Source organism: Taudactylus pleione, unplaced genomic scaffold, assembly GCF_031769625.1.
Source record: "Taudactylus pleione unplaced genomic scaffold, aTauple2 ptg000352l, whole genome shotgun sequence".
In the NCBI taxonomy this organism is placed as follows: domain Eukaryota; kingdom Metazoa; phylum Chordata; class Amphibia; order Anura; family Myobatrachidae; genus Taudactylus; species Taudactylus pleione.
Genome location: NW_028284753.1, coordinates 2,881,630 through 2,891,339, shown reverse-complemented (window position 1 = coordinate 2,891,339; position 9,710 = coordinate 2,881,630). Strand labels below are relative to the sequence as shown.

At 35.6% G+C, this 9,710-nt stretch overlaps 1 pseudogene; it reads right to left on the bottom strand.

Moving 5' to 3' along the window:
• Positions 1–6,209: 6,209 nt before the first annotated feature.
• LOC148508620 (5S ribosomal RNA) lies at positions 6,210–6,328 on the bottom strand (annotated as a pseudogene).
• Positions 6,329–9,710: the final 3,382 nt, after the last annotated feature.

Genomic DNA, 9,710 nt, shown 5'->3' with positions numbered 1-9,710 from the left:
TTAGCAAAATAAAAAGTAAGGCTATTCTTGGGGCACACTTATGTATGAATTCTTAAAAAATTAAGTAAAATATAACTTTTAATAATTATGATAAAATACATACCAGGTACATGTAAAGTCGTTGGCGAAAATATTAAAGACAATTTCTGCAAAGTACCCCACACATACAATTATGGGTAACAATGAATGTGCTTAAGTATAAAATAGTGCAACAGATACCATAAATATTGGTATATAGGCTACACAGTGTGCAGTCCTATGATCCCCATTAAACAGTACAATATCCATCTACAGAACCTGGTATTCCTGAGTGGTCCCCCAAACCAGTACTAACCAGGCCTATCACTTGGTCGCTTCCAAGATCAGACAAGTTTGGGCATAATCAGTGAAGTATGACTGTAGACCATCGCTACTGAAAATATATGGGGATTCACTTATGCACATGGTCTAAGCCTATTATGGAATGTAGGACTATTCTCAATAGAGAGGTCCATTTGATAATCAGTTGCTATCAAGACAGGTGATGCATAAGCATACCTTCCTTGCGATGCAATCAATTGACATATATGGCATAAGCATGTATAGATTGTAACCATTAGAAAACATCACATAGGTAACTTATCACAAATTATACTCGGTTCCAAATATGCATAATAAATAGGAACTCTACACAGTGACAAAGCCTGACAAAACACATAAAATACAATCACCACATAGACATAAGACATCAATTTTGTATAGATTGAAAATATAGTAATAGTTATGGTGGTTGCATAAAGTAGGCTCGTCCAAATAACTCCCCTGTAATCAAACGATCTCTATAAATAAATATACCTCATCTGGAAATGCTCAAAGAATTTCCTGTTTGTGCTGCAAGTGAGCGGAGTAGCAGGCACCCTCAATATCCTAGTACATAACACATAAGGAAAATCACAGAGGATACATAAAAATTAGCAGCCATACATAGGAAACGAGCTATATCACAGAAATAGGTTATATCCAAAATTGCCAGATAGAGAATAGGAGATAGCTATTGGAAAAGAGAAATGACAGGCTGAGACTTAATAAGTCTAACCGGCTGACCAGACATAGTAATCTGTCAGCCTATGTACATTACCAGTGTGGGGTAAAGTGGAGCCCAGTCCGTGCACTGACTGGGTTATCCTCAGCATCAGCAGAGTGTCATATGAAGAGAGAGGACGCGTGTTTCGCCCGCATCGAGGCTTGATCACCTCGTGTAATAATAGATCAGATAGTAGTCTATTTAAGCGTGTACGGAGTACACGTCACTCGCCCGCGACTCAGGTCGCGGCTCACCGCTGTGCCATTAGTCACAGGGCAATACAATCTCCCTCAATCTGAGCTCAATTCTATTGGTTAGGGATGATCTCATGGAAGAATAAACCAATCACATAGTCCCAATTGGATGAACTGCCTATTGGGATATGTAGTTCAATAACCGATTGGTTAAAATAGAGCTCATGATACAATGGACCAATCAAATAGTCCCAAATGAACGAAATGCCTATTGGGATATGTAGTTAAAAACCGACTAACAAAGGTTGAAATAACGCTGGTAATCGGAAATTGATGAAGCAAACAAAAAATCTATATATAATCCTGATATATTGAGTCATACACACTCAATCCGGAAATCATAATAAATACATAGGATAAGCCCTATTATCATAATAAGTGATAATTAATATCGCAATGTACTCCTATGCAGAAAAAATAAACGGAGTGGTGCTTATAAATCCTGCTGTAATTATAAAGTGAAAGTATTCAGTAGAACAAAATTACTGAAGAAATTATGGACTGAAATTAAGTCATAAGCTATCAGCAAGTGCCATAAAGTATAATCACACACAGCACCCACTAGTGTTTGTAGTTACAGATAAAAGAAATTGTAAACATATTCCAAACACTAGTATTGATTAAAAATACTAATAAATAACAGTAAATGCAAAATATATAATCAATAGGTGGCATATATTCCATTGAAATTAATATATATACACTAAAACACAGTGAACACAATAAAAAATGTGAAAATTGTTAAGATGGTACAAGACCAATATTAAGTAAGATTATTATAATGGGATGTACCCATATTAATAAAAGTTATATAAGTGAAATTGTGACAATCAAAATTAATAGAATAAAATAAAATAAAACTAAATGGTTGGTATTAACCACAGTGACTAAGTGAATAATAGTGAACAGAAATAATAATAATAGTATATGATACCAAAATAAAATGGTAAATAGAACAGTGTACTCATTATAGATATCAAATATGTGATAATATTGTAAAGTGAATTTAAAAAGGGATTAGAAGAAAATACATTATAAATGCAAAGAATTATAAACATAATTACAAAAATACACTATAGTTGATATACTCATTCATTCCTCTAGGAGATAAAGCTCCTAATTTGAATGTCCAATAGCTCTCACGTTTCATTAATTGTTGCATGAGATTGCAGCCGCGAATCCCCAACAATACTTTTTCCGGACCGAAAATACGCAGATCATTGGGATTATCCTTATGGTACATATTAAAGTGTCTCGCAACTGAAGTAAGTTTCTTAAATTTTGTAAGATCGGGCATTCCTGATAGTCCCAACGTGTTCCAAGGTGCGTTGTCTGAAATTCCTCGTTGTAATCCCTACGTATTTCATCTCACAACTGCACGTCAGGCAGTACACAACCCCCACGGTGCTACAATTAATAAAATCTTTGATCAAAGAGGTATTACCATATTTGTCTTGGACCCTATCACATTTAACCATATACTGGCATGCTTTGCATGTCCCGCATGGAAATGAGCCATGTATTTTATTATCCTTCTTAGGAAATTTGATGTAATGGCTTTGGACAAGATTGTCACGTAAATTCCTAGATCTCCGCCAACCCATTGTAAGTTTAGTGCCTAATACTTTAGACAGATCCTCATCCAATAATAAGATGGGCCAGTGTCTCTGAATGATATCCTGAATGGTCCTCCATTCCCTACTAAAGTTACCAATAAAACATACAATTTCTGTTTCTTTATTGGTTCTTTTACCTCCAGGATAATGTTCCTCTTTTTTAAAAATTATAGCTTCCCTTTGAGTGGAGGAAATACTAGCCTTTGCTTTTTTAATACTTCTCTTGCTGTATCCTCTTTCTGCCAAACATTCGGAAAGTTCAAAGCTTTTCATCTTATAAGTTGATTCCTCTGAGCAATTTTGTTTAAGACGGAGGAAATCACCTTTAGGTAAGTTGTCCACCGTTGGTGGAAAGTGTGCGCTTGTCTGGTGTAGGAGACTATTCATCGCTGTTGTTTTGCGAAAAAGTTCAGTATGGATCACACCTTCAAGAGTTTTATAAATTTTAAGATCTAAGAATGATACCCAATCACAGCTATATTGGTAGGTCAATCTTATGTTGAGATCATTGTTATTTAGCTCCTGAATGAACTCCAACAGTAAGCTCTCTTCACCTTCCCAGATCATAAAAATATTGTCTATGTAGCGCCACCATCCGCCAACAAATTGAGTATATTTGTCCATCATGTCACCAAAGACAATTTCCCGCTCCCACCTGCCGAGGAAGAGGTTGGCATATGTGGGGGCACAAGCAGCCCCCATTGCCGTCCCCCTTGTCTGCAGGTAGAAGAGGTCTCCAAAGGTGAAATAATTTTTAGTCAGAATAAATCTGAGAATATCCAGTAGAAATTTATGGAAGTCACACGGTTCCTCCATTTGAAGAAAATACGCAGCTGCTTCAATCCCAAGGTCATGTCTAATGCAAGTATATAAAGATTCAACATCTAATGTCACAAGAAAATGATGTGTATCCATTCTTACATTGTGTAATTTTCTCAAAATGTCAGATGTATCTTGTACATAGGATGTCAGTCCAAGGACATGGTGTCTTAAGTGGAGGTCAATGAATCTACTAGCTTGCTCTGACAGACCTCCAATCCCAGATACAATGGGTCTCCCTGGTGGGTTGTTAATATCTTTGTGTACCTTGGGGAGTAAGTATAATGTTGGTATCCTGGGTTTCTGTAATTGTAAGTATTGGTATTTCTGTTTGAGGATAGTACCTTCTTTGAATGCTTTGTCAATAATCCTATTATAAATTATAGTGAAATTCTCCGTTGGGTTGAACAGCATTAGTTGGTAACAGTTAGTATCTTGAAGTTGATGCATCGCTTCTTGATAATACATTTCAACAGGCCAGATAACAACATTACCTCCTTTGTCAGAAGGTTTTATGATTACTCCTTCCATTGTCGAATATCTTCCAATGTTTTCATTTCTAATTTACTAAGATTGCCCTGGATACTTTTCTTACCACAAGTTTTAAAATAAAGAATATCAAGGTCTTTTGATACTAGTTCCTGAAATATCAAAACTTCTGGACAAAGAGATTCTGGTGGAAAGAATTTTGATTTTTTCTTACAAATAAATCTTGTTTGATTGGATAGAATATCAGTACAGGAACCTTCTTCTTGTAGTTCCTCCAGTGCATAAATTGCTTCCATTTCATCATCATTCAATATTGGATCTTCATCAGATGTAATATTCATGGTTAAATTGTTGTTCTTCTGATTCGCAAAATACTTTTTAAGAAGGAGCTTACGTCCGAATAATTTCAAATCTTTTTCCCAGTTAAATCGATTAAATGTTTGTGTTGGTGAGAAAGATAAACCCTTGCTGAGTATTGAAATCTCCACATCAGTTAGGACTTTGTTAGACAAATTGATAATATTAAGTTTGGTATCATGTATCCTTACCTCCTCGGGGTTCTGATCGGGTATCTGGACTGTGGATGACGATCCCAGTCTGATGGTTCCCCCGTATTTCTTCTTCCCCCGCCTCATTTTCCTCTTGTGCTGTATTTTTGTCGTCTCCCTCTGCTTGGTCCTAAAAAAGTCGATGAGGGGTGCTCGTCATCATAGGAGCCATATCTTTGGCAGGGGTTGAGGGTTTCACTACTATTAGTAGCTAAAATTTCTTCACCACCAGATGATTCGACCTCTGATGATGTATATGACTCCTGAGGTTTATAGTTATATCTGTTACCAACCTGCTTGCTCCATTTAAAGATGTTACCTGTTTTAAAGTCTCGTTTAACCCTATTATATTTTTGTTTTTTCCTCTCAATAATGTCTAATTCATAAATTTCAAGTTCTTTTTTATGTTTTTCTACTACTTTTTGGAATGGAATATCTTGTTCCCAGTTTTCAAGTTTTTTACCCAATGTTTCAATCTCCTTTTCACAGGCATCAAGGGTAATGTGATTATGCTTAATTAAAATGGCCATTAGATCTTGAGAACACTTGAGTAGAACTGCTTCCCAATCTTTACTTAAGTTTTCAGTGGCCAGTTTGAAAGCTGGAAAGACTTTAGGACGTAGACCTCTTGGAGTGATTTTATATTTCAAATAGTTTTCCAAGGTAGTGATATCCCAGGATACCCTAGTTCTACGTGGAAAGTTAGATTTAAGTTGGAACAAATCCTCTTCCCAATCATCTCTAGTAGTATTAGATATTGAAATGTCATTAAAGATATTATCCAGATTGTCTAAAGTTCTCTTTTTCGTAATGAGTTCATTTTTAGAGAGAATGTACACATATTTGTCAAAGGGAGAATGAATTCCTAATGGATATAATTGTAACTTGTATATCAAAGTTATTGTTTTTCATATTCAAGATATTGTACCTATAAGTAGAATTCAAAATTCTGAATGATTCGTGCCGGAATCAGAAACTGAATGGTTATCAGTGAAATAAGTTTAATAGTAGAAAGGGAAGATTCCGCACAGAACCATAACTAGAATTATTATGACCAACCATCTATATCCATGAATAATTTATACATCACAAATTTATGTTGGTGGGTTCCCACAGCCTAAATATAACAGATTGATTAGCAAAAGAAAAAGTAAGGCTATTCTTGGGGCACACTTATGTATGAATTCTTAAAAAATGAAGTAAAATATAACTTTTAATAATTATGATAAAATACATACCAGGTACATGTAAAGTCGTTGGCGAAAATATTAAAGACAATTTCTGCAAAGTACCCCACACATACAATTATGGGTAACAATGAATGTGCTTAAGTATAAAATAGTGCAACAGATACCATAGATATTGGTATATAGGCTACACAGTGTGCAGTCCTATGATCCCCATTAAACAGTACAATATCCGTCTACAGAACCTGGTATTCCTGAGTGGTCCCCCACACCAGTACTAACCAGGCCTATCACTGGGTCGCTTCCAAGATCAGATGAGTTTGGGCATAATCAGTGAAGTATGACTGTAGACCATCGCTACTGAAAATATATGGGGATTCACTTATGCACACGGTCTAAGCCTATTATGGAATGTAGGACTATTCTCAATAGAGAGGTCCATTTGATAATCAGTTGCTATCAAGACAGGTGATGCATAAGCATACCTTCCTTGTGATGCAATCAATTGACATATATGGCATAAGCATGTATAGATTGTAACCATTAGAAAACATCACATAGGTAACTTATCACAAATTATACTCGGTTCCAAATATGCATAATAAATAGGAACTCTACACAGTGACAAAGCCTGACAAAACACATAAAATACAATCACCACATAGACATAAGACATCAATTTTGTATAGATTGAAAATATAGTAATAGTTATGGTGGTTGCATAAAGTATGCTCGTCCAAATAACTCCCCTGTAATCAAACGATCTCTATAAATAAATATACCTCATCTGGAAATGCTCAAAGAATTTCCTGTTTGTGCTGCAAGTGAGCACCCTCAATATCCTAGTACATAACACATAAGGAAAATCACATAGGATACATAAAAATTAGCAGCCATACATAGGAAACGAGCTATATCACAGAAATAGGTTATATCCAAAATTGCCAGATAGAGAATAGGAGATAGCTATTGGAAAAGAGAAATGACAGGCTGAGACTTTATAAGTCTAACCGGCTGACCAGACATAGTAATCTGTCAGCCTATGTATGTTACCAGTGTGGGGTAAAGTGGAGCCCAGTCCGTGCACTGACTGGGTTATCCTCAGCATCAGCAGAGTGTCATATGAAGAGAGAGGACGCGCGTTTCACCCGCATCGAGGCTTGATCACCTCGTGTAATAATAGATCAGATAGTAGTCTATTTAAGTGTGTACGGAGTACTCGTCACTCGCCCGCGACTCAGGTCGCGGCTCACCGCTGTGCCATTAGTCACAGGGCAATACAATCTCCCTCAATCTGAGCTCAATTCTATTGGTTAGGGATGATCTCTTGGAAGAATAAACCAATCACATAGTCCCAATTGGATGAACTGCCTATTGGGATATGTAGTTCAATAACCGATTGGTTAAAATAGAGCTCATGATACAATGGACCAATCAAATAGTCCCAAATGAACGAAATGCCTATTGGGATATGTAGTTAAAAACTGACTAACAAAGGTTGAAATAACGCTGGTAATCGGAAATTGATGAAGCAAACAAAAAATCTATATATAATCCTGATATATTGAGTCATACACACACAATCCGGAAATCATAAAAAATGATCTGCGTATTTTCGCTCTGGAAAAAGTATTGTTGGGGATTCGCGGCGGCGATCTCATGCAACAATTAATGAAATGTGAGAGCTATTGGACATTCAAATTAGGAGCTTTATCTCCTAGAGGCATGAATGAGTATATCAACTATAGTGTATTTTTGTAATTATGTTTATAATTCTTTGCATTTATAATGTATTTTCTTCTAATCCCTTTTTAAATTCACTTTACAATATTATCACATATTTGATATCTATAATGAGTACACTGTTCTATTTACCATTTTATTTTGGTATCATATACTATTATTATTATTTCTGTTCACTATTATTCACTTAGTCACTGTGGTTAATACCAACCATTTAGTTTTATTTTATTTTATTCTATTAATTTTGATTGTCACAATTTCACTTATATAACTTTTATTAATATGGGTACATCCCATTATAATAATCTTACTTAATATTGGTCTTGTACCATCTTAACAATTTTCACGTTTTTTATTGTGTTCACTGTGTTTTAGTGTATATATATTAATTTCAATGGAATATATGCCACCTATTGATTATATATTTTGCATTTACTGTTATTTATTAGTATTTTTAATCAATACTAGTGTTTGGAATATGTTTACAATTTCTTTTATCTGTAACTACAAACACTAGTGGGTGCTGTGTGTGATTATACTTTATGGCACTTGCTGATAGCTTATGACTTAATTTCAGTCCATAATTTCTTCAGTAATTTTGTTCTACTGAATACTTTCACTTTATAATTACAGCAGGATTTATAAGCACCACTCCGTTTATTTTTTCTGCATAGGAGTACATTGCGATATTAATTATCACTTATTATGATAATAGGGCTTATCCTATGTATTTATTATGATTTCCGGATTGAGTGTGTATGACTCAATAAATCAGGATTATATATAGATTTTTTGTTTGCTTCATCAATTTCCGATTACCAGCGTTATTTCAACCTTTGTTAGACGGTTTTTAACTACATATCCCAATAGGCATTTCGTTCATTTGGGACTATTTGATTGGTCCATTGTATCATGAGCTCTATTTTAACCAATCGGTTATTGAACTACATATCCCAATAGGCAGTTCATCCAATTGGGACTATGTGATTGGTTTATTCTTCCATGAGATCATCCCTAACCAATAGAATTGAGCTCAGATTGAGGGAGATTGTATTGCCCTGTGACTAATGGCACAGCGGTGAGCCGCGACCTGAGTCGCGGGCGAGTGACGTGTACTCCGTACACGCTTAAATAGACTACTATCTGATCTATTATTACACGAGGTGATCAAGCCTCGATGCGGGCGAAACACGCGTCCTCTCTCTTCATATGACACTCTGCTGATGCTGAGGATAACCCAGTCAGTGCACGGACTGGGCTCCACTTTACCCCACACTGGTAATGTACATAGGCTGACAAATTACTATGTCTGGTAAGCCGGTTAGACTTATTAAGTCTCAGCCTGTCATTTCTCTTTTCCAATAGCTATCTCCTATTCTCTATCTGGCAACTTTGGATATAACCTATTTCTGTGATATAGCTCATTTCCTATGTATGGCTGCTAATTTTTATGTATCCTCTGTGATTTTCCTTATGTGTTATGTACTAGGATATTGAGGGTGCCTGCTACTCCGCTCACTTGCAGCACAAACAGGAAATTCTTTGAGCATTTCCAGATGAGGTATATTTATTTATAGAGATCGTTTGATTACAGGGGAGTTATTTGGACAAGCATACTTTATGCAACCACCATAACTATTACTATATTTTCAATCTATACAAAATTGATGTCTTATGTCTATGTGGTGATTGTATTTTATGTGTTTTGTCAGGCTTTGTTACTGTGTAGAGTTCCTATTTATTATGCATATTTGGAACCGAGTATAATTTGTGATAAGTTACCTATGTGATGTTTTCTAATGGTTACAATCTATACATGCTTATGCCATATATGTCAATTGATTGCATCACAAGGAAGGTATGCTTATGCATCACCTCTCTTGATTGCAACTGATTATCAATTGGACCTCTCTATTGAGAATAGTCCTACATTCCATAATAGGCTTAGACCGTGTGCATAAGTGAATCCCCATATATTTTCAGTAGCGATA